Source organism: Misgurnus anguillicaudatus, chromosome 9 (genome assembly GCF_027580225.2).
Source record: "Misgurnus anguillicaudatus chromosome 9, ASM2758022v2, whole genome shotgun sequence".
Lineage (NCBI taxonomy): Eukaryota > Metazoa > Chordata > Actinopteri > Cypriniformes > Cobitidae > Misgurnus > Misgurnus anguillicaudatus.
The window spans coordinates 22,828,478-22,855,983 of NC_073345.2; the positions used below are offsets into that span (position 1 = coordinate 22,828,478).

Genomic DNA, 27,506 nt, shown 5'->3' on the forward strand with positions numbered 1-27,506 from the left:
TGACGGTTTAGAAAAGCCAGCGTTCAGCCATGTGGAAAAGAAAAAAAGGGATGTGTTGACCCTTCCTAGATTGAATTTAGCACAAGGCTGGATAGCGGCAGTTCTAGGCATGATGGATTATTGTAATGACCACCTTTACGGCCTTTTTGTCATGTTTAAATGGCAATAAATTTAAGCAGAAAGCACAAACCACGTGTTTGAGGCGTAAGTAAAATGTACCTCATCAGCGATGCGCATGTTAAAGCGTCGCAAAATTGGGTAGGCTTATGTTTAGCTTATCAAAAGATTTATTGAGATGCTTTGTCTCTATGTAATTTCCTGTGTTGTGTGAAAAAGTGTCACATCAGGTTGCTTTTACCCATCGGTACACAGGTAGGTAGTCTTTCATACCACTAATGAATTTAGAAAGGGCTCCAAGAGATAACCAAAGTATGAGGAAGAAATGAACCTCGCCTAAAAATGTCTGACTGCTTTAGTTTGGCTTTAACACACTGTTGGCTAATGGATGATTTTTGATGAATGAGTTTTGTGGGCGAGGAGCTGATACCAAACATCTTGCTGTGAGAGCCACTGCAGTTGCTGTCGTTTAAGAATCTCCTGGTCGATATGTTTGGAGCGCAGAGGTATGAGTCTCTGTTGGCCTTATCTCTAGCCCTCCTCCCTCTTAACACCAGTGATTGAGTGCTGGATATTAGACCCTCAGGCCACAACATATACACACATCACACACACACATCACACATATTACTCGGGTTGAGAGGAATGGCCAGTTCCCACATAACTCATGAGGAACAGAAATGAAAAAAGAAGATAATGCTCTCAACAATCACGACACAAAATCACACGTTATACAGAACCTAATCCGACCTAAAACCCATTTTTCTGCTTATATTTTCAACACAGTTTTTTTTCTTCAAAAAATGCAAATCTAGTTACAATCAAAATTAAATATTTATTGGCCTACTATTTACATATATAGATATTAAGCCCTGGATATAGTCTGTTTTTAAGCCTATGCACACAGTCGAATGCACAGCCTTGCAAAGCATAGTTCATTTGACTCATACACATACGTTGATGTTCGAGGCATTTTGCAATACCTCTCGTGGCATATACTACAAACTTGTGTAGAGACGCATGGGTGATTCTCACGAAATCCAAACATAGAAGGTGTCCAGCATCAGATTTTTTTTTAAAAGCCCTTGAAGCCAATTTTTTTTTACTTTTAGAGGATTTAAAAAATATTTCCTATAGAATTATTTAAATTTTTTAGTTTATAATTATCAAAAATTATCATTACCGCAAACATGATATTACATATGCATTTACAAACTCGTGTTTCGGTAATGAGAACTAAAAAGTTGTCTAGGTACTATGACAAACAAAATTTTAACTTTTATCTGGAGAGAAAAAATAAGAACTGCTTACCTGGCAGCCATCTTGAGTGTCACAGTCAATTATGTCCCTTCCAACAAATGTTTTTTGAAAATGTTAGTTCAATGAGGGCTAAAACAATGATTGAAAATTGTTGCGGAGGATAAGACAATTTTTCTTGAACACATTTATATTCCTTATTATTGTCTCTACATTTACCAATGATCACCAAATACCACATGTTTCTTTACTGTAAATGTTTATAGTATAACATGCACTGAAGCTTTTAATTTTTTTGATTTTTTTAAATTATAAATTTTCCATGTCAAAGAACCCAAATCCAGTCATGGACATGTTGCGGTAATGAAAATGTTCCCCTTAAATGTGGAAAAAACAACAAAATTGGTTTGTATGATGTCATTTGAAATCATGTGCAAAATAGTATGTTAAGAGATGTTTATAACTGTATGCTTCTTATTTTGATACTCTTACTTTGCATTTACTTTTTTTTATCAAAATGTTTCGTGACACCTCATAAGTCTAATTTCACGAACTACGCATACAGTGTACATGGGGTTTCAAAAATCCGGCGGTTTGCGTACAGTATGCACGCACCCTTCTGATGATGAAAACTGCTTAACACGCACAGTTCACGGACCTCACGTATGCGAGAAAAATAGACCATCTCGGTCCTTTAAATATTCAGCTACTTTACTGGTTTTCTGGTTTTACACTGGCTGAAATTTAAATTGTTTATATGCGGCACCATCCTGCCAACCATTAAATCACTTATAAATAAATAAAACAATACATTACATATTTATCTAATAAATAATGTAAGGTTTATAAATGCATTCAAATTTAAATAAAAAAATAATCACGTGTAAATACACTTTGAGTCATTCTGCTGTACAAAAGCCAGATGACAGGGGAACAGAACAAAAGAGACAAGTTCATCTATTTGGTGATGGACAGAGTGCCCAGGCCGGGACAAACAGTCTATAACAGCATGTAAATGAAGTAGCCTGTGCCAACACACCAATGCTGTCTCTTTATCATGAATAAATATTGGTGGTTCTCACCATCCAACTTAGGTGCTTGCTGTCGGAAAAAGCCTTGTGCAACACCACATTCCATGCATCCTGTTGCTACACTGGATGTCTTTATAAAGGCGGAAAAACCCTGGAGGGCCTGGGATCACTTTATCAAAGAACAGGTTAGGTGGTAAACATAAAGTCATTAACCTTTAACCCTAATGAATTTTAGGCCAGGAGAACATCACCTGACCATCTTGTTGTTTGGGAAAGGGATTCCCAGGAGCTTTGGTCCTGTCAAACAAAAATGGTCTCATTTAATAGGCTTTATCTTTCCACCAACACAGACAGTTGTTAACCTACATAAATCTCCATTCACTATTCTTATATCCGGGAAGCTTCTTTCACAAACACAAAACTGGAAGCAAAAGGCAATAGAAACTACAGTAAAATTATTATAAACAAGAAGATTACAAGTAAATTTTCATTTTCTACATTGCTGTGAATTTTAAGCAAATAATCAAAGCAATTTTGGGCAGAAAATATCCCAAAAAGCATGCTTTAGTTATGCGACAGCCATGAACTTGCAACCTGCTATTCAACTACAAGTGGTATTAGGGGAAGAGAGGTCACTCTATTTGCAAAAGAAAATCACTGTTAAGGGCTCGTTATAGTTGTGCGTAGGTCTTACAGCGTATGTTCCGCGTCGGTTTTCATTTATACTTTTGCATCATCTTCCGCGTCGACGTGCAAACACGCGCGCAGACCGCTGGTAGGCAGTATCCACGCGTGTAATCACAGTAGCAGCACGACCATCAAAGAAGAAGAAGCTTGGCAAGTTAACCCACAAACAAAGAAGAAACAGCAACTAGTTGTGTATGATTTGAGAAGACCAGCAATGATGGAAGTAAATAAACAGCGACTTTTGTTGCAGTTTGAGTTAAATTACTCCTCAACTTGGCCATTCTTTGTTTTCACCGTCGCAAACAGAAATACCTATGACGCAGTTTTTTTTACCTGACGGGAGGGGTTCTGGTGGACCAATCACAGCGTTTGCAGTCCGCGTAGAACTGACGCGCTGTTAAAAATTTTGCGAGGTGCACGTCAGGCTACGCAGAGCTACACACAGGCTACGGATAGCCTACGCGAACTTACGCACGACTATAAATCGGGCTTTAGACTTAACTGTAATTTCTACAGTTACTTACCACAAAATGCCCAGTAAAATACCATCAATTTCTTTTCCAGTTCATTACTGTAATATGCATTGCAATATGGGTATTAACCACTGATCTATATAAATAACTGGATTGCGCATGACGTCACAACTGTGAAGCCCCCGCGCCGCCATGTTGGTATACCCAAAAGTTCTATTAAATCAATGGACGCGATCAGATTTTAATGATAAAACATCATTTTACTAGTCTTCGTTTTTATATCTGAAGTTACCCTGCACATTATTACAACACAAACGTCCTAAGCATGTACATAGTTATTTACTGAAAGTTGTACATTTTAGTTTTTAATCAGTAATTATACATTCATCTTCATTACAGTATCAGATCAGCAGACAGACCGCAACAAATTTAGGATTAATGACAAACGTGCTCATTCTGAAATATAAATAAATAATCATACTTTGTACCGTATGGGCATGCAATAATTTGTTGGTTTTATGTTATCTAAACTTACAAGTTACCTAAACTTATTTAGAGAAATAACGCTGACCGTGCTGAATGTTAAAAAAAAAACTTTATTTATACCCGTGTCATTAACAGAATGCAGCAGACACACTCACCTTAACGGTTTTTATAAATCCATTTTCCTGCCCGATTAAAGCATAAACATTGAAAATAACACTAGAATTAACAGTTAATTTACGTACACATATCCTAAAAATAATATTGCGTGACTGATACGCTGTAAAGCAGGTGAATTAAAACATGATTTTGAATGGAAGTCAATGACGCTGTCTGCCGGTTGGGTATACCAAGATGGCGGCTCGAACTCTGCGCTGGCTTCACATCACGCTGTTACGTTAAGCGTTCTATGCGCAATCCAGTTATTTATATAGATCAGTGGTATTAACATTTAATTTACAGTGGTTTACTGTATGTTTTGAATTTGCGGTAGACTGCTGTAAAACAACAGCAGTAGTACTACGGTATTTGAATAAAACAGTGTTATAAAAGCATATAAAATGGAAAAATAAAATATATCTATGAAATGAAATTTCATTTTATTTGTTATGCTTTTAGCACGTTGCCAATGAGTTACAGCATATATATACAATAAAAAGTTGATCAGTGTTCGATTAGACTAAAATCTGAGTAGTGCAAGATAAGTCATCAATATTTTTGATCCCTTTTCCCAGAAGAAAAAACTAAATGTTGTCAGTGTATTGCCGTACACTAAAATATACATGACTTCAAAGCTAATACAAATTGACTAAAAGCCACAAAATTTTATTTTTATAGGGCCTTTAAAATAAAGAGGCAATAGGCAAGTGCAGCCTATTGAGGAGTAGCAAGATTGCTAAATGTGACCTAAACAGGCAGCCATCTCAAGACCTGATTTGAAGTAGTGTCTCCAGTGACTCCAAGCGCTGTCTCCTCCATGCTCTGCTATAAATGGGTGGAATAAACTTCACTCTCCAATCCCCAGGCCCATTTAAACAGCAGATGAAAAGGTGGAGGGACAGGCAATACATGTTACTCCTCTTTCATTCGGCGCACAGCAGCTGATAAACAAAGCAGCGAATATCCAGTGCATTTTTAGACAGGGGCTTTTCACCTGTCACTCCACATAAAAAGACAAGCAGGGATTTTCAGCCTTCGCTCTGTCATTGCTGTCATTCAAACAAGAGCCTCGCAAATGAGGCAGTATTTATCATCATGCAAGGCCTCTGTCTCTCTCCCTCTCTCTCTCTCTCTCTTTCTATCTCTCCAATGGCATAGTGACAGAAGATTAATTTCTGTCAGCTGCTGAAAATAATTATTGCATTATGGGAACAGTGATCATTATTTAGAACATGATTAAATATGTCTGCATCTATTGACTCGGGGCCCTGTGATTTATGTATTTATTTAGTCAATAGTGTAATGTAAATGATGTAATTAATTATAGATAGTGGTGTCGGGTCGTTGGTGAGAACCAGGCGTGCCGCCTCGTGCCGCTCACTTTGACAGATGTAAGAGGAAATATCAGAGAAGCTCTGGGAATTTCTTCGCCCCAGACCTATTTCTTCATCTGTTCTACTTCCTCGGCCCTGTATATATGCTCCACATCTTTCTCTCTCTCTCTCTTTCTCATGGCTGCCACGACATCTGATATACTTCTGACAATACACTTGTTCCTCATTCATTCTTCAAACTGAAATTAGTAATGGGCACAGTTTAGCTCCCTGAACAGTGTAAAAAGACAGGACTGTGGGATAAAGAGACGAGCCTTGAGTAAAAAGGGACATGTTTTCATTTTTTTTCAAGCTGGGTTAATTTTTTTTAAATAAAGCTAGGTGAGATCAGGATGACAGATTGGCTTGATGTATAAAAAGTAGGCCTAGGGCTAGAAACATATATATCTCTCATGGCATAATGACAGATGATGAATTTCTGTCAGCTGCTGAAAATAATTACTGCATTATAGGTACAGTGATCAATATTTTTCTAGTATAAACTATGGGAGTTACGAATTTGTGAGTTCATACAATTTCAAACGGTTTTAGCGTACTGTGCGTTACGAGGCTCGCGCACGAGGGTTGGTTTAAGCTAAAAACTGACTTTACTTAGCAATATATGAATTTGATGACGAACGAATTGTTTATAAATTGAAACAAAGTGTAGGCTATTTAATGTCATAACTGTCAGTGGAAGTAAATAAATAGACGTTAACTTTTTACTTCAAAAAAGTCCTCGTAAATTTATATTTGGTATTATATTCACAAGTCCCTTCGGATTGAACATTATTTCCTGGAGATTAGGCTACTAAATTAACGACGCCTGCTAGTGTTATTTAGTATATCGTGCTACAGTACCAAGACACTTTTAACAACTTTTACACTTACCTTTATTCCATGTTAACATGATGCCAAACGAACTGCCATCCTCACGCAAAGAACTGAATGTGTTTGACTTCAGGCGATCGCTGCGCAGACTGTTTGGCGTATGACATCAAAGTACCGCGAGAACAATACGAAAGCACAGGATGCGCATTTGCTTATGAATACAAACTACATCCAGGTCTAGGTGCGCTTTTTGTATTTATTGAATTGCCCTTTGTAATCAAATTTGTCACATTTTATGAATGATTTCAAAATAGGCTATACATTCTCCCTTTGGTACAACTAAACAAAACCCTAATATCTTAAAAGTATTTTATCTTATTTTATGTAAACCGTTTTTTTCCTGTCAAAAAATATGATTAATACTTTTTGTTCATGTGGCATTGAACAAAATAAAGATTATTGAAAAAATATTTTTAAAATAAATAAATAAATAAATAACATTAAAAATACTGGTGCTTTTTGTAGTGTGTTGTACAATACATTTCATTGAATTAAAGCTGTACTACTCAGAAGGTTTTTCCACATACAGACACACATAACCTGAGCATTTAAGTCATATTTTCTAAAAGCTATTTTATAGACCGCTTTATCGGACGCACATGCGTTGTTGGAGTCACGCGTCTGGACGAAACTTAACTTCCGGTCTGTTTGTTTAATAGTCTGGCATGTGGCTATGGAACAAATACCTTGTCGAAAATAACATATTTTGGTTTCCTAAAGACAAGGGAAACGGCTATGTGAAGGGTTTGGCAGTCGATCTGTAGTTACATTATATACGTTATATAGTACACAGTTTACACAGTAATGTAGCTCAATGTAGTTTTTAATACGCTTTTGGCAATGATTTAAACTTACTTTTGCTTGTTATCAGAAATAAACTACTCTAAAATGACTCTATTGTTATTGATTCTTTAGTTTACCGGAAGTTACACGAAAGCCGTTTGTTTGTGTTGCTACTGCTAAAACCGTCTATTTTACAAAAAGCAAGTCATCTCATTAGGGTCAACATGTTGAGATCACGTGACCAGCAAAATACTGTTTACTCTATATTTAAAAGTACCCATGAAATAACAGTGAAGATTTTTGGCTTTTGGTATGAATGTGTTAGCCTTAAGGATAAACTAGAGTACAGTGACAATATTTGCATTTAGATAATAAAAGCATTCAATATTTAGTCTCTCACGTCACCAATACAAACCAACAATTTTATGATGTCATTCTGTACTTCAGCTTCTTATAAGATTCAAGGCTGTGATGTAAACTAAACTATTAAATATTTTAAACAGGGAAGGTCCACACAATATGTCATTGTCCAACTTCTTGTTTACGTCAACGTAGACAATCCTGAGACTCATCTTGCAGAACACATGAAAATTTTTTCAACATAAACAAAAAATTACAGTGTGTACCTGTTTATAGCTCCTGCTTACAATATTCTCAATAGCTATTGCTTGGTGATTAAAGAGAAATATCCACAGAGATATCTTTAAAACAGTTTGCTTCCAGCGAACAGAAGGATGACATTTGTTTAATCTTCCCCCTAAAGAAAATCTTCTTTTTATCTCCCTCTATTTTCCTTCTCCCCGTGGAGCGGTACATGACTACCTCCTTCCCAGAAGGATCATTCTGCGAGTCTCCCGTCTCACTGGGATGTCGAGGGTCACGCAGTGTCCCTTGTCATGCCTGAGAGAAGTGATTTCCATTTTAATGTCACACTTCTAATCTCTCAAAGATGCAATGTACAAGACACAAAGGCTTTAAGTGGTCTTCATATATCACTGATTCCCTGTGCTTTCACTCAGGTAATCATCACGATTGCTCTCCATATCTCAATATCTGTTGCCCGAGGTGCCATAACAGTCCTGCCGGGCCATGGCTTACAGGCTCTGAGGAGGCTGCAATTTGTAAGACATCTTCCAGTCCCTTGCCGCACGTGGATCACGCCACCGAGGGATTGAAATAAGTGATCCCCATCCATTTAGCTTTGTGTCAATATTCCATTCATTTGGGATTCCTTTAATGGATCTATATCCTGGTAAAATGTTATTCACTGACCCTAATGATAATGGCACTCTGACTGCTATAATCATAAAAAGTTTGGCCATAAAAATGCAAGATCATTCACATCATTTTTCACTTTAACAGCACTTGACTCACGTCTGTAGAAAAGAAAGCAGCGTTATACCTACAATTGATGGATTCTGTGTATGTAAACAAAAAATAATCGACCCCTTCGACATGCATCTTCATGTATTTTCTCCTATCGTATGAAAAACCCATCTAAGATTATATGCAGAGTATATGTTTGCAGTAAAGCCAGCGTAGTAGAAAACCACCACGAACCCATCTGGAGTATGATCAAGCTGTGGGGCTTTACACACCGTGTCTGGGTGACTGCTCATCTGGCACACGGCACACCATCATTTTTCCCTGTCACACACGGAGGGGGAAGGAATCTGTGGAGGAACCCCACCGTGGAATGTTTATATTTCATAAACAAAATTATGTTTTCACCATTGGCTGGGACGGGTTGTTCCAGTTGCTGAATTTCTCCTATGCCTGACGCAGATTATTAATGCGCTCGAGTAACTGTTAATTTCACTTTGGGGGAATGATTTATGGGCAGGCTAAGAAGAGAGGCATAATCTAATTGAGATCAGAATAGCTGTTTCTCCTGTAGTCACGGCAGTCCCATCCAGATGGGGCACTATGATTAATGCCTAATGAGCAAATAATCCATGAAATTAATATAAAACCATTTTTTAACAACTCGGCTCACTTTAGAGGGAATATATAAATAAATTGAAATAGAAGTGTTTTTGTGCTTGCGTGTGTGTGTGTGTGTGTGTGGTTGTAATGAAACCAGGCAAAAGGTTTTCATTCGCTTAAGAGATTGGATTGTTTGCTCGCTTGGTTTACGAAAAGACAAGAAAAGTGAGATTTGATGGTGGGGTGTACGCAAAATGTGACGGCTGGAACAATTACATACACATTTAAATATCAAAATGCCAAACATTATCAGAGCCGACTAGAAAATAATCAAAACAAAATTACTGGTGGTGAAACAAATCATTTTGTGAGAACGCCTGCCAATGGCTGCGTGTGAATTAAAAAAGGCAATTGACATGGTACCGAGGGTTTTACACACAGGCCTCCAAAATAAATGTTTTATGGAACTGCACGGATTTGAAAATGAATCCAATTACATTACACACCTTAACAGAGGTTTCAGATTAAAAACATGAGTGATAATGTAATATATGCAATAAAGAAGATATCAAGTTTATTGAAATGTTGAATACATTATGCAAAATTAAACCTAATGCCAAGTCTCATTTAATCTCACTTTTAAAAGATTTATGTTTAGTGAAAAGGGGTGTTATAATAAAGGAATAGTACCTGCATCACAAAGTTACATATTAAGATATTTGATGCTTATGTCCGAAAGATCCATATTAATAAATGCTGACACCTTTGTCTGTATTGATTTTTATGATGGTTTCATCTATGACTGAGCACTATAACAGTACATTTTGCCATGGCAGGTTGACCAAAAATCATTGAAAGTCCTTTTTTAATGCTTCATTACTGAAATGGGCTGCTCGCATCATTCAACTGAGCTGCTAATGAGGTGAGGTGTGGATTTAGCTTCACAAAAAACCACCTTATGCAATTACATCGTTATTTATTTGCCTTAAAGCAGTTTAACCCATGCTGGCTGGCATAGCTTACATTACATATACAGTTTTCCCCCATTTGTACAGCTGGAGTTTTGCTGTTTAGGAACTGTGGGGTGTTAGACGCTGCCATTAAGCAGTTTTCAAAGCTCGTTTCTGAACAGTGCCAATTTTTGCTTTGAAGATTTGAAAAATTGCTATTTTTTCCAAGATTTCCATTTTGTGGTTCAGGTTGAGTTGTTTCCTTTAAATGAAAAGACACTTTGCTGAGTTTGACTCACAAGTTAAACAATCGCAATGATGAAATTATGTGACATTAATTATTGCACAATATAATACAATACAAAAACCTTATGTATAAGAAGAGCTAGATTTTAATGTCTGTCTTTACCTGTATAACCTGTAAACGGTTTTGTACCCAGTATAATATTAGTCAGGTAAGCAGCATTTGGGGAGTAGAAAAAAGTCAATTCACTTTGAGAGCAGGGCTGCACTTTCTACACCATAAATACCTATGAATTAGATTGGACACACTTTAAGTCATTGGCTGTAAATTGGTGAGACTTTGAGGTCACCAGACTTTATAGACCTGCTATAGTCGACTAAAGCAACTGCATTTTATTGTTGAGGGTGAGATACTGTATAGGACATTTGTCCACAATAGATTGAGATAATGATAATATTCATCATCGCATTATTTAATCGTTTTGGGAACAATTATTCTTAGCTTGCCAGGATAAGTGTGTGTAAAGGATCGGCCTGCCAATTTTATACACGTACCTTGGGAGTTTGGCATGCTTGGCAGGATTTGATAACCGTATATGTAACATAAACATTGGCTAAAAGTCTGAGACTAGTGAAATAAATATATTTCACATGAAATATATAAAGAGTTTTGTTCCAAACTGTACTCTAAAAATGGCTAGGTTATTTTTGACCCATAATGGATAAATATTGGACAGAACACATGGTGGGTTAAAAATTACCCAATGATGGGTTGTTGTTATGCAACCATGAGGTATAAATAATAACCCAGCAGTTAGGTTAAAACAACCCAACATTGGGTCAATTTTAACCCAGCAGTTTGTTCTGTCCAATATTTACCCATAATGGATCAAAAATGACCCAGCCATTTTTAGAGAGTGCAGTTTGATTGATATTAATTAGAATAAAAAAAGTTAAAAAAGTTATATCGTTTTGGAACCAAACTCTTTATATTTACAAGATGAATTACAAAAACTGTTGGAAAAAAATGTATATAAAGATTAGATGAATTAAAAACTTTACAAGTTTGTTAAAAATCATAACATCAAAATGTTTAAAAGCATTGTGTGTGTTTCAAAGGAAGCAATAAAATCAACAGTGTCAATGTCTCAAATTAGCATTTATGTAATAAGGCTTTACATTGTAAAATCTTCATATTCATCGTCTCTTAATATTTAATTTTATGTCTTAAAAATTACTATGTTTATTTATTTATTTATCTAAAATCTAATATTATTTTGGAGTTCTTCGAACAACTTGTAATAGATTAAAGATAATGTTGTAATAAACATTTGTAAATGCATTAATTAACATGAACAACCAATGAAAAATATTATTTTTCAGCATGTATTCATTTGTGTTAATGCTAGTTAATGTGAAAGTTATTCATGTTAGTTCATGGTGCATTGATTTATGTTAACAGTTATAACGCGTGATTTTATAAATTTATTAGTAAGTGCTAAAATTAACATGAACTAAGACTAGTAAATGCTGTTTTGTTCATTGTTAGTTCATGTTAGCTTAGACATTAGCTAATTGATAATAAATACAACATTATTGCAAAATGTTATCCATTCGAAGTTAATTTTACCCAACAGTTACGTTTGTCTATATTTGGCTAAACCATGCTTTAAAACAACCAAACATTTTTTGTGTGTTAGATTTCGAAAAAAGTTAAAATAACGTTTTTGGCCCTAATTTTAAGGATTTGTTGCAGTACTAGATGCCATGGCTTCCACTTGTTTGTAATTTGTTTTAAATTACATTCTATATTCTTCTTATGTGTTTTAGCTGACATGGTAACCTCATTACTGATCTTCAGTCTCCAACCCAATACATCAGCACTGCTTTCCAGACTCTACAATTTATTTCAGTCTTGGAAATTAAGTTTAAAGCCATGGAGTTAAGTGCCATGAAAGAGGTAGATCAAATAAAAGCAGATCTGCTTGTTTCCAAGAAAATAATGCAAATGTAATTTTTACAGCACTCTTAAAAATGTTAAGTTGTTTTAAACCATGGTTGAGTAAAATATGAACAAACCCAACCCTTGGTTTAAATTAAGCTGTAAATGGCCACATATGACTCAAGCATGCTTTGAAAAAACCCACCATTTTATAGGAGTGTGTGTTTGACAAGATTTTTTAGGATTATGTTGATTTTAATGTTTCATTTCAATGTTTATTTTTATTCTCATTTCATTTAGATAATGCTATAAATAATTTGACTAGAATTTATCTATTGTCCAAAAGCTACTTGGGTGGGAAGTAGATGCAGGTTGCTGTGAGACAAATTGGTACAAATTGTAAATTTTCCGTTTTGGAGGATTACAAAGGAGCCCCACTGAGTTGCTCTCCACAGCACACACACAAGAGCAGCAGGCAACCAGAGAAAAGTGTAATGAACAAAGAAGCTGAGGGAATTATCTGACTGACAGTCAGTGTCTTTAAAACATGAGATCTCCTGCAAACTCTTTCTTGAGTTACTGATCCTCCTCAAAAGAAACGTTTTTAAGAATCTATGTATTTTTCAAAATTATATAATTGTTGCATTTGAGTTGGGGTTTATTTTGCATTTAAATAAAAATAATTTATTAAGAAATAAAGAATTAAACAAATCATTTGAAAATATTCTTAAGGTCCCTAATTTAAGGTGTAATTTAAATTTTGTTGTTGTATTTCAAACGTTTTTGATATTCTTAAAGCCGCATTTCTCAATTGACATTTAGACTTCTATGTGGTTTCTCAGCTAAAGTCTAAACCTGCAACAGCAAATAAATTAATAACTTACCAACCAACCAAAATCATGATTTATGAACCACCTCTGGCTGACAAACAAAGTCTGGTTTTCAAATATGTTTGTGCTGCGCTCCAGAGAAGGTTAATATTTACTCTCGCAGTTGTCCTACAAGCCTGCAAGACTTGGCCTTGCTTAAGAACAGACACAACTTGTGTTGTCTACAAGTGAGAGGTGAGAGAGCGGCAAGACCCTGGAGAGCTTGATTTATGGCTGTGCTCACCAGAAAATGCTCTTTTATGTACCTAATGCTGCCTGGGAAAGTTAGTATACATGATAGAAAGTTGTCGATTGGCTGCAGATAAGGTGAGCAAAACAAGGCTCAGCTTGTGGTTTTTCCTCTCTTGTTGGTTTGCTCCCATGCTTGCCAAGGCCCTGACGTTTGCTTAGCGATGTCACAACTGGCCGTTAATGCTTCTTTAGTTATGTCACCCCTGTCTGTTGAGAAGCAGAAGAGGTGTCCCAGTCTTTTCTCTCTCAATCCGGGACTGTTTCACTGAAGGGAAATTGAGACAGTGTTACTGTGAGGTCATGAAGGAACAGCTTAGGAATCTCTTGCTCTTTGTGAATGGGAGGCATCTGCTCAACCCTGTATGACAACAAAGCATTGTTGGACCATGGTGGCAAGTTCCATCATTACCAGCATAGTTTAATGATTTGGGCTGCGTTCTCCGAAACTACCTTAACGCTACGTCGTTCTTAAGTTGTACCTTAAGCTGTACCTTATCGCTAATACCTGTTTTCCGAAACGTTCTTAGTTACGTATCACTTCTGTAAGTCGTTCGTTCGGAAGGTTGGTCTGGAGCACTCTTAGCTATACCTTATCCCACATGATCTCCACTAGGGGCCATCACTTACATAAAAGCTTACATTGTAGTCTGTATAACTAAATATTTGTAAAAAAAATGCAATACACTCCGTGTTTAATTAGGCAAATATTTTTATATTTAAATAATAAAACATTTACATAATTAGACATCATTACATTGATGGTTGTTAGATTTTTAATTATGATTTCCAAAGGGACATCAACTGCGAACTATTACATGCTACATGATTAAGAAACTATTTAAAAAATATATTTTGGGTGATGGAGTTGGTGAAACTGGCAGCTATACAGCGAATCCTACTATTTCATTTGTGCATTTCATATCCGTTAAATCTTAGTCTAACGGCTAGTATTTTAGCTGCATAAATAAATCAGGTAAAATTACAAAAACTAATTATGATTATTAATTTTAATTGGACTTTGCATCGAAGTTTTTTAATGTTTTATAACTTTGAGGCAACTGCATGCCATATTCTTTATAAACATTCAAAATAAACTGTGCACTTGATTACTGCTTGTATAGTCTAAGGTCGACAAAATTTCCATATTAAAACTAATCAAAGCTAAAATCTAAAGCAATCATACTATATATTTATAGGCTATTAATATTATATAATATTTGATATGTTATATTTAGACAGACAGGCTCCAGAAATGCGTCCATTAAGCTTTATCCGCATTGTTAACGCGCTGCTTGTGCATACAGTGTCCAAGCACAATAAACGCGTGAACTAATGAACAACAGCAGTTTGTTTTTATATACTTTAAGTGTAATGCACAGCCAAGTACTTGCACAACCCACTGTATTCCCCTGTGCAACGCACTTATTGGGAACCCCTAATATAAATGATCCTTTCAAGGCATAGCGGATGAATTGGAGCAGTTTAAACATGATACGTTTGGAAATAAAGTTGCGGGTTTTGCACGGGTTTGATATAAAATATAGAAGGTTGAATTTAGTTGTTTGCAATTTGAAATATTTTTACCAGATATTCCTAATAAATTGAACTTGAACTATTTCTAAAATGTTTATTTAATAAAGAACACCGCTATCTCATAACGCAGCGAAACCTATTACATAAAGTGAATAATTGATTGTCGAGCAATCGATATCAACCTATTCAGCACCTCCACCATGGACAGCACCCGCTAAGGTCGAACTTAAGAAGGTTTACCTTAAGCAACATCCTAAGGTATAGTTCGGAGAACACACGTAGGAAAGGTATACCTGTAGTTAAGGTTTAACTTAAGAGTCTTCGTAGCGCGCTAAGGGAGAACGTTATCGGAGAACGCACCCTTGATGTTTCCCATGACCACACTGTAAAAAGCAACATAAAGTTAAAATAACTCGTCAATTTAACCTACTATTTTAAGTTTTGACCTGTGATAGGTTGACATAACAACTACACTGTAAAAAAATCCGTAGAAATTGCAGCTGAGTTGCCGGTAATTTACCGTAGATTTAAATTTATGTTATTTACTGGCAATATTTTGTTCAAAGTTAAATGAACATTTAACATTTACAAGTCTTTGTCTTTACAGAGTAAAACTAAAAAACAGCATCAAGCAAAACATTCTGGGAAACAAAATCTGAAGCAAAAAACAGAAAAAGGTTGGTGATGATTTCTGGTTCCCAGAATGCTTTGCATGAGGCTGTTATTATATAGTTTTATTCTGTACAGATAAAGACTTGTTAATATTTAAAATTTATTTAACTTTGAACAAACTCTTGCCAGTAAATACCATAAATGTAAATCTACGGTAAATTACCGGCAACCCAGCTGCAATAGCAATGAAATTTTTACTGACTTTTTTTACAGTGTATGAAAACAAGTTGAAATGGTTTAACTTGATTTGTGTGGTTAAAGTAAAATAAAAATATATGTTGATTTGACAAAAATGCAGCATTTTTTACAGTGCACAAGTAAAATAGTACCACTTAAGGTTTTATTAAATGCATAAGCTAACATTAACTAACAATGAGCAATATTTTTAGCATTTATTATGCTTCGTTAATAGTAGTTAATGCCAATAGAATTGTACGTGTTAATTCATTGTGTTTGAACTATGTTAAAAGTAGTTTAATTTTAAAAATGTATTAGAAATGCTGGAATTAACATTTTTGCTTGTTTTATGCACAAAATCACTTAAATTTGATATTTTTGGTCTAAAACTAGAACTATTTTCTTGGGTCGTTTTGTTTATCAAGAATCCTAATTTAAAAATTTTCAGATATTTTTACTGAAAACAAGACAAAAATACAAAGAATTTTTTTCTTGAAGATAATTTTTTGCAGTGTAATGTTGAGAATAGTAGCATCAAATTTGATTTCAATCATTGATTTCATGTTGATTTCAATATGTAACATGACCTTAATCAGTAAAAGGTACCAAAGTTTTCACATAATGTTCTTAACATTATATAAAAGTTTGTATGTATAAAACAGTAAATCACGAATAAAGAACTTTAGATTTGATCAGAAAGGGTCACTTCTTTCTGGACAATTGTTCATTCTGAACATAGTTCAGACTGATCTCATGGAAAGTCATGTTATAGTCATGAAAAATGTGAGGCTGCTAAGTCTCACAAGGTTTCGTGATATAGTCACGTACATTTTTGAATCTTTTTTCGTGATATTATCACGAATTTCCAAGTTTTTTCGTGATCGTATAATGAATTTCTGTTTTCGTGTGATTATCACGCATTGGTTACTCAACTGATTTTTCCTATTTTCAAACCATTGTCGCTTCGGTTTAGGGTTAGATTTGGTGCTTGCATTAGAATTTCACTTTATGTATTGGTTTATACTATTTTTTCTGATTTATTTTTATATGTCGCCTGACGTTAGGGTTAGAGTTGGGTTTGGGTAGGGATGCCATTTTATGTAAATCTAACCCTAAACCGAAGCGACAATGGTAAGAAAATAGGACAAAACAGTTGAGTAACCAATACGTGATAATCACATGAAAACAGGAATTCGCTATACGATCACGAAAAAACACGGAAATTCGTGATAATATCAGGAAAAAAGGAACAAAAAATTTACGTGACTATATAATGAAATTTTGTGAGACTGGGATTAATTTATTTGTGTCCATGGCACGAAATTCACCTTTTTTTGTTCCTTGAGCACGAATGTCTTTTTCGTGTCACTCACACAAATTTCTATAAATAGTTTTTCTTGTCCGTTGTACGACTTTCTTTTTCGTGTCATTTTATGTATTGTTTTGGGTTAGAATCATATTCTGTTACATTTTTAGACATCCTAACCCAAATCCCAACTCCAGGCGAGAATAGTTTTAAAAGCGGAAGAAAAACACGTAGAGACCAATACATAAAAGTACATCCTAACTCAAACCCCAAATCTAACCCCAACCCCAAGTGACAATGATTTAAAATAGAAAAAAAGAGAAAACAATACATAAAATAACACGAAAAGAAAGTCGTGCCACGGACACGAAAATCTATTTATAGAAATTTGTGCGAGTGACACGAAAAAAGACATTTGTGTTCAATGCACGAAATAAAGCTGAATTTTGTGCCATGGACACGAATAAAAAAAATGTTATTTTCATGATTAACATGACTTGCCATGAGATCATGTTGTTATACACTGTAAAAAAAATTCTGTAGAAATTACAGTATTACTGGCAGCTGGTTGTCAGTAACTTACTGTAGATTTTACATTTATGTTATTGGCAACAGTTTGTTTAGAGTTAAATGAACATTGAACATTTTCAGTCTTTATCTTCTACAGTAAGTTACTGCCAACCAGCTGCATAATTACAGCTAATCATATTTCTTTTTATATCGTTCATGTCAAAAAGTGTGTGCATGCACCATATTAAGTGATCCAGTGGAATATGGCATAAGAGGACAATATCTAATGCATTATCTAAAAAGGACAACAAACGCTTTGAAATATATAAAGTGAAATAAGATCATGTTTCAGACCAAAAACTTGTCACTATTACGGATTAATATGAATGTCTACCTTTGTGCTCTAGATTTGTGGATAAGTGTGACAGAAAGAGACTTTTATATCTAAAATATATCTTGTGCTTGTTCAGAAGCACTAACACAGCCTTCTGAGGCTAAACTTTTGACCCTGGGTCACTGTGATACTGCTGATAGGTGTTTGAGAGCAACGTAATAGGCCTCATTTCAAATGGAATGGTTCCAAGTGTAAACAATGATCCTGATGCCTCATCCAGATTCTCCTCACACACTCTGAGGTAGGAGATCCTGGCCTCATTATTGCAGCCGGTGTGATGATCATGTCCAAAGCCTGAGAGACTTGACATTTTGCCCTCTTCCACGAGGAGAACTTTTTATTATTGTGTTTGATATAGAAGTCATTCCGCCAACATTTTGTCATTCTCACATTATAACCGTTTTGCGTCGTACAGTAGATTGTGTCATTTGCGCATGTATCACAGTATATTCTCCCCTTTTCCCAGATGGTGTTCTTGTTTATTTAACTTTAAGAAATATAAAAGACATAAAACTTTGTAGATGTGTTTATCTAGGTTGATTTTATTATGCAAAGAACAATAAATGTTACCCAGTACAAACAGTGGATTTTACTGAAACGTGTCGAAATAAAAGAATTCTTTTCGTCTTGTAAGAATCGTCTGTTTGACCTTGCATTCTCCATTGCAAACCAGCAATGTCTGTTTCAACAATAGCTCACGGTTTGTGTTTGTTTTATTGACTGGCCACCGACCAGAGTTGCACCTCCTTAGAGTTAAATGGGTTTTCATTTTTTATTGGCAGGCCACTGACAGAGGTGTTTTATTGAAGCTCTTTAGAGTTTAACAGCTTGGGCATCAATGTGTGCTAAAGGGATGCCCGTAAAAAAATAATAATGAGATGAGAAACACCACAAACTTATTGGGAATTAAAAAATTAAAGGCATTAACCTTTGGAGATTAAATGGTGGCAATGGCCTGCTTAGTTTTATTACATTCATGATGCTGTTAAAAATTGTCGGCTTCATGGCGAATCAACACACGGCGACTAGATGTGCACTCTCTTGGTCTCACTCCTAAACATTTGATATTGACAACAACACAAAACCTATAAAGCCACCAAAAACGTTATACAATTTCAAGACGACATACCGTAGAGAAGCATTTATGTACGGCTTTCAACGTTCCAATGTGACAGCAATAGTGACAAATATCTCTATGAAAATAAAAGAGGCAGGAATAGGATCATAGCCTGCTGAACTTGAGGTCTCGTCGTTATTGATTATGGAAATATATCTGGCTATGACCTAGGGATGTTATGAGCTTCAAACATTGATTAAATATACACCAAAACATCTTTGGCAGTAAAATCAGGAGTCCATTCAATTAGCGGGACCCCTGTCTTAAATTTGTCCTTTTAAAAGGATTTTATTCTTTTATGTATATCCTCTATTGTCCAAATATTAAATTAAGCTCTGACCATGCTGATGCCAAATGACCCCTCGTGGAACATTTGACCTCCGACTTTCGACAGAGGGGAGCGTCTGGGGTTTTGGTCATGTGGTGAATCAGAGAGATGAGAGAGAGAGGCAAGAGGTCAGAGCAATGCACTTAAGTCCATCCCTGTCTGTTGTCTTCCGTCCCTTTGCATGAGCCTACCTACCAAGATTTAGCATTCAGATCAATAGATCCTCAAAGATTGACTTCATAAGTAGGTCATAAGAAGCGTTTTAGATATTAGCGCCGGTCAGTGAGAGGCTGCGAAGAGTTCATGCTCTGGTCTTTCACTTAAGCTCTCACCCTAGCAATAAAACACAGAAACACATATACGTGAATCATCTAAATTCAATAGGCAGGAGAAAGACAAAGTCTGGATGATAGTCGGCTTCAGCTAGTTAAACAATTCAGTCTTTTGTTTTGTGTGTAAACGCTTGCTTTAAAATTTCATTGCGGTCATTGGCCAGTACTTTACTGAATTATGCCTTAAAGGATTAGTCCATTTTCTTAAAAAAATCCAGATAATTTACTCACTACCATGTCATCCAAAATGTTAATGTCTTTCTTTGTTCAGTCAAGAAGAAATTATGTTTTTTTGTGGAAAACACTCCAGGATTTTTCTAATTTTAATGGACTTTAATGGACCCCAACACTTAACAGTTTTATTGTAGTTTAAAATTGCAGTTTCAAAGGACTCTAAACGATCTCAAACGAGGTATTAGGATCTTATCTAGCAAAATGATTGTCATTTTTGGCAATAAAAATAAAAATTATGCACTTTTAAACCACAACTTCTCGTCTTCCTCTGGTCGTGTGACGCGCCAGCGCGACCTCACGTAATACGTCATCACGTCAAGAGGTCACGGATGACGTATGCGAAACTACGCCCCAGTGTTTACAAACGTGGAGTAAGAGGACTGTTCCGACGTTGTTTGTATGTGGAATGATACTAATTAATGCCTTTGTGTCAGTTTATTGTTTAAAATGGTCTGCAAATGTGCGTTTCATATATGTAACATGTGACCTTTCGATGCCATTACGCAATTACGTGAGGTTGCGCTGGCGCGCCACAGGACCGGTGGAAGATGAGAAGTTGTGGTTTAAAAGTGTTGGGTCCATTAAAGTCCAGTAAAATGAGAAAAATCCTGGAATGTTTTCCTCAAAAAACATAATTTCTTCTCAACTAAACAAAGAAAGACTTCAACATTTTGGATGACATGGTGGTGAGTAAATTAACTGGATTTTATTTTAAGAAAATGGACTAAATCCTAAATTATTGTTGCTGGTTCCATTGAACCTTTTGACCTGGAGTGCAATGCCAAACAGCATATATACTGTATATTTAATATAGACGTGAACATTATTTTCTTTATTGTACTGTCAAATTACAGCTAGAAGGAGGGGGAAGAAACCATGCTACCTGTTTTACGATTGGGAGTTTTTGCAATATAGAAGCATCATAACATGATCAAGTATATTTCGTTTTGAGTCAGCAGCAAAAATATGAAAGACATCAGGCAAATGACAGAAAGATAAGGCCGAGCTCATCAATGAAATTCACACCGTGATTTCGTTTAAAATACCATATTTCAAAAGCACGCACGGGGCAGGAGAATACCACCCAGAGCCAGAGCCTAATATCATTTCCATGTTCACTTTTTCATCATTTTTCATCAGACCCAATATTTAATGCTGTTAGCCAGAACGCATCAGCGGTCACAATGAAAGGCTTGTCAGTGGCCGCATGTGTCAGACACACAGCTATTGAGTGAGCTGTCTCTGTAATGGAGAGAGACACCCCCTGAAACACATTTGGGTAATATGCCAGGGTAGTTCCTGTTTATCATGTGATACATTCATAGGCGGGCGCGGTACATTATGTACATAATTCACTGCTTGCATTTGTCAAAACACGGGTTTGTATGAGGGCTAATGATCCGCATTAAATTAATGATACCATAAAGGAGAAAAATCCACTGTTCATGAAGGCATGACAGGATCCACTGGCCCTGCTATTGCATTAAACTTATAAGGGGGTAATCAGGGCCTGAAAACACAACATACAGCCAAACACAACACAGCAAACAGTGAGGTGAATGTACCGTACTAACATTGCTATGTATGGTTCATAAAACATTTTTCCTATAAATATTAGGAGTAACTTAGCCTAGTAGTTATTAGTAGGAACTCATTTTGTGTCAGTTTCCCCAGCTCAGTATTTAATTAAAATAAAAAAGTAAAACTAACTGTCAAAAGTAAAAGTAAGGACACTTTACTTGAAGGGGTGTTCATAAGACTGACATGCCACCTTCATAATCATGACATGACACGTGTCATAAACATATAGGAGATTTATGCATGTTTATGACAACATAAACACATTTTTAATGAAAAGATGACATTGTTTGAGATGTCTTTGTTTTGACAACTTGACATAAACTAATACATCATAGCTTGTCATAAATGTGTCATAAACATGACATAGCAGAATAATTATCAAACACTGCCTAAAAATAGTCCCCTGCTATTGAAAGTAACCAAGGGGACTATTTTCGGGCAGTGCGTCACTACGCCTGCTGCAGCCATGTCACAGAAGCAAAGTCCTTGATTATTACGCCAGTTTGAGAGTATAGTTCCTAGCCATATCTGACTAGACAATCGCAACTTTTAATTTTCTGTCGGTCTTAGTACACAATTTAACTACAGAAGAGTCAAGTTTTAATTAGGAAAAATATCAAAACTCTTTGGGTTTTTTTTTCTGCACGATGCTAATGGTCTAATCAGATTCAATGGATGTTGCTAAGCTATGCTAAAAGTGATACCACCAGACCCGGAGATCAGCTGAATAGATTCCAAAACGGTAAGACTCTGTTTAACTCTAGGAGAGCTGGAAAATGAGCATATTTTCAAAAAAAGTGGAGTGTCCCTTTAAGACACTATAGCTTTATGGGTTACCATTAAATTAAACTGTCATTTAAATGTTGCGAATTGCAACCAACGGCTTAGTCCGCAGCTCACCCCTCGCTTTTGAAACACATAGAAAAGCTACGGTAGCTGCCACCGGACAAACATGTCAGCGTCGGAGACAACTTAGTAAAAAAAATTGTCCTTTAAGGGCTTCTGTAGAAAAATGGCATCACAAAATGGCGACTTCCATGTAAGGGGACCCTCGGTGTATGTAGATAAAACGGTCTCGTTCTAAGGTAATAAACACATAACTGTTCATTATGAAAGGTCTTTATACACCCCTGATAATATAGTTTTGTAAATTATTTGGCATTTCTGTCAATGGATCCTTCTAAAAATTACACACTGCACCTTTAATATGTCAAATATTTTTAAATATGCAAAACGCAACAGACACGTCAAAATGTTAATGCCAGGTTGTCATAACAAAGACATCTCAAACTATTTCATGAAAAAAGAAAAAGGAATGCTTCTCTGGGTCAAAATATATATATAAATAATGTATAAACAATCCAGGGTGCTCTTCAAAAAAGGGCCTAACATTAAGAAATAGAAAAATGAGGTACTTCTGATAAATGTTAAAAAGCCTTTAATCAAAAATGGCTACATACCAACGCGTTTCAAGATTATGAAGGTATCATGTAAGTCTTATGAACACCCCTTCAAGTAAAGTGCTACCAAGTAATGTATTAATTTACTTACATTACTTACATGCATTTTTCCCAAAAGGTGTTGATGTTCAGAAGGGAATTAATTCTATTTAACTAAACAATAAATGTTATTATGAAGTTGATGATGCAGCCTGATGTCACGGGAATTCGTGCATATTTTATGAGTTGGCTAATTCATATGATTTTGTACGAAGTGAATTGTAAAAAACATACAAAAAACAATAATGAAACCCCACCCCTAACCCCATCATCACAGGGTTAATCCGAAAATAATTAACAGTCAATGGAGCAGTCCAATTTAAAAGGTCCTAATAAGGAACATTACAAGTTAGTATCTTAATATGCACTTTTTGTTACCTAAATGTACCTCTAATGTAGCCTGATATTAACCCTTTAGGTCCAAAGGTTTACTTTTTGAAAGGGTACCACCCCAGTGAGAGCTAGGAACCATTTCTGACCATTTTCTCTGGCAGTGTACAAATGTGGTTGTACGAATTAGCCACCTCATATAATACATATGGATTGCCATGAGATTGTGTTGGTTGATCAAACCATTGGAGCTGGGCAACACTTGGCTCTCCATTCTCCAACCCTACCCATAATTCCCTTCTCTCCCGCTCGATGTCACTATAGCTTAATGATAAGGGAGGTGACAAAGAGTCTTCACTACTCTAATTTCATTAAAAGATTTAATACATTCAGGGTGCACTTTATCACCTTTTTATTGTCTTTTAAATTCGTCGCACTGTTCCTTTTTGGGTCGCTCATAACTTTTCTTTCCGGTGAGTGAGAGATACGCATCCTGCCACACAATACAGCCCTAAATGCATGTATAATAAGGCTTTGATTTCACTGGCGTGCTGGGTCTCCTCAACCAGTCAGGGAGAAATCTATTACTCCACTGCCATTTTCCTAAGTGTTTGTACCCTACCATGACCCTGCTACTTTATCTGTTGGTTTTTATTTTCAGAGTGCATGCTGTCCATATGTTACTCTAATAGTTGCTATAATTCTTGGGCAATAGGGCTCATGTTTTATTGGGAGCGAGTAAAAAAAAAAGAAAAAGGACAAGAATGCATTTTAATAAAAAACCTCTTTAGCAATATACTAATGGGCTGACATTGATGTATTTGCATAGAGATGAATTACTGGCCTGGCTTGACGTGACTTTTAAAATATGATTGAGGAGGTTATTATTGTTGCACTGTGCTACGTGTTATCAGGTTATTTTAGCTTGCCTAGTGCTAATAAAATGCAGAACTCAGGACTCGGCCAATGAGGGCAGTTTATTCATAGCTTCAGCCATCTATTGAAGGTGCTCATTTTGTCATTACTTCCCCCCCTCACACACACTCCCATTACACTTTCATACACATATACTGCTGCAAGCTTCAATCTGTCCACTGTACAATAGCAAATATAAATATTTTATAAATATAATTATTTTTGTAGTTTTTGAAAAATTGAGTCACTACACAACAGATCCCATTAGCCAAAAACCTTTTCCACAGGAACAGGTCTTATCATCAGATTTAAGTGTTTAAATGTGCTTATCTTTGCTTGTTTACCACCATCTGATTGTGCATCCAGATTTGTTTGTAAGCCACTGCGACTGGAGGCTTCGACAGATTATGAGAGCATCATTAGACAAGATTACAGGAGATTATAAACACTAGAGTGTGTTCATACCACCCAGGGTGCCCTAAAAACCTCAGCTCCTGGAGAACAATCCAAATATACTCAAGAGACCACACATCAACCTCAAGCCTACAAAATCACCTGCATCTCACCTATAGCAAGCAATACATCCTGACAACAGCACTGATTGACCAAGAGATTCATCTGCTTATTTAATTAGACTGAAATTACTTTTGTGCATGCATACAACACTAAAGAATTATATTTTACATTATTAATTGCATTGTGTTTGAGGGAAGTGGCCATAACAGCTATTAATTGGGTTAGCCGAGCCAGACCAAGAATGAAGGTTTATGAGAACTGTAAACACGATTTATTTCAGTAACACTATTTGTTAACTTTAGTTAATTAACAATACTATTTCAACATTTACAACATATATCTAACTTACGATTCGAGTTTACTTACAAATTTGTTTTATAGCCTCATATACCATGTTTCATTTAGGTAGAATGAACATGATTAGATTGCTATTGAAATAACTCACTTGACTCATTATTATTGAGCTGATTCTAACACACACACACACACACACACACACACACACACACACACACACACACACACACACAGGTTTCCATGTTTTCTAGGGACTTTCCATAGACATAATGACATTATACTGTACAAACGGTATATTCTAAATTCCGTAGAAATTACAGTGTTACTTGCAGCTGGTTGCCGGTAACTTACCGTAGATTCAAATGTGTTATTTACTGGCAAGAGTTTGTTCAAAGTTAAATAAATTTTAAATATTAACAAGTCTTTATCTTTACAGAATAAAACTATACAATACCAGCCTCATGCAAAGCATTCTGGGAACCAGAAATCATCATCAACCTTTTTCTGTTTTTTTGCTTCAGATTTTGTTTCGCAGAATGTTTTGCTTGATGCTTTTTTTAGTTTTACTCTGTAAAGATAAAGACTTGTAAATGTTAAATGTTCATTTAACTTTGAACGGAATGTTGCCAGTAAATAACATACATTTTAAAGGAACAGTTTGTAAGAATTTTATATCAATTAATCATAAAATGGCCCTGATATGTCACTAGACATTAAGAAATCATTTTCATTTCAAATACTTATATCACTCACAACAGTGGTCTGGCCCGAATATTGTCATTTAAAAAGTGGAGTTGCAGCCCTCAACTGATGTTTATGTTGTCATTTTGTGTATTGGCCACCTCTTGTGTGATTGCAGTACCAGTTTTAGCCACAAGTTTTGTGATTGCAATACCAGTTTTGGCCACAATTCTACATACTGTTCCTTTAAATCTACGGTAAGTTACCGGCAACCCAGCTGCAATTTCTACGTATTTTTTACAGTGTATCCCCTAACCCAACCCCTAAACCAGGGGTAGGCAATGTCAGCTTTGGAGTACCGATGTCCTGCAGATTTTTGCATCAACCCTGAAAAAACCTTGCCTACCTGTGGTTCACACTGTAAAAAATGTCTGTAGAAATTACAGTATTAATGGGTATTACTGGCAACTAGCTGCCAGTAACTTACTGTAGATTTTACATTTATGTTATTTACTGGCAACATTTTGTTCAAAGTTAAATAAACATGAAACATTTTTTGACTTTATCTTCTACAGTAAGTTACTGGCAACCAGCTGCAAAATTACAGCAAATTTTTTAGAGTGCAGGTGACTCTTTAATACTTGATTTGCCAATTCAGGTGTGCTTGATAATAGTTGCAGCAAAACTCTGCAGGACATCGGCACTCCAGGACTGATGTTGCCTGTCTACCCCTTCCCTAAACCCTAAAAAAAAACTCTGAATTTTTATTTTCAAATATATAATTTTGTTTGATTTATAAGCTGTTTTTCTCATTGGGCCAAAAAAGATTTTTTATAGTTAAATACTAAAATAAAAAAAAACGACTTTGTTGTGTATTATGTAACACGAGATTCAAATGTATTGTTATGAACAATATAAATTGTCCTTTCTAAGTAATCATTATGGAGGGGATTCAAATAAAAATAAGAAAATGCATTGAATGTCCCATAAAGCTCATTGAACTGTGACAACCAATGAGAAGGTTGCCGGGGCATTCATAATAGAGGATCCCAAGGTGCTCTTTATCAGGGCTCTCCAAATGGTTGAGACAGAGATAAGGCCTTAGGCACATGTAAGCTAGCATTCATTCTTTGCGACAGCAGCCTCTTGTGACATAGTCTTATATGTAATCTCTTGTAGTACATGTTCAACTGAGAGCACATCAATGGGGTTCTTTATCCAAAACACACAATATTAGTGAATTAGTCACATCACTAAATGTCAAATGATATCATACCAAGTGCCATTTACGAAGATATGTAGTACTGGGAAAAAACATTGTCAGCGCTCATTGGAACGGCATTAAATATGAGATCCGTTGGTGGTATTATTTATCCTATTTATCCTACCTTTTATGTAGCCATAAAACGTATAACCAGCAAGCAATTTTGCATAAAAAAAAATTTTAATAGTTGTCAAAAAACAGCCTAGATGTCTAGGCTAAAACATGGCACATTTTGGGCTGTTAGTGAAAATTTAATAGATGTCAAACCATAGCCCAAAATTTAATGATATAAAATAAATAAATGAAACTAAACACTCTTGACTTTGCTTACATGATGGAATATCATAGTACATCTTGCAAGCTATTCTGGCAAAAAACGACATG

At 35.7% G+C, this 27,506-nt stretch overlaps 1 long non-coding RNA gene across 1 annotated transcript in view; it reads right to left on the bottom strand.

Moving 5' to 3' along the window:
* LOC129423176 (uncharacterized) overlaps positions 1–6,551 on the bottom strand; it is a 115,826-nt gene extending 109,275 nt beyond the window's left edge. The window contains exon 1 of the long non-coding RNA XR_008637641.2: positions 6,472–6,551. This is a non-coding gene — a long non-coding RNA (uncharacterized lncRNA). The remainder of the gene's footprint in view (positions 1–6,471) is intronic.
* Positions 6,552–27,506: the final 20,955 nt, after the last annotated feature.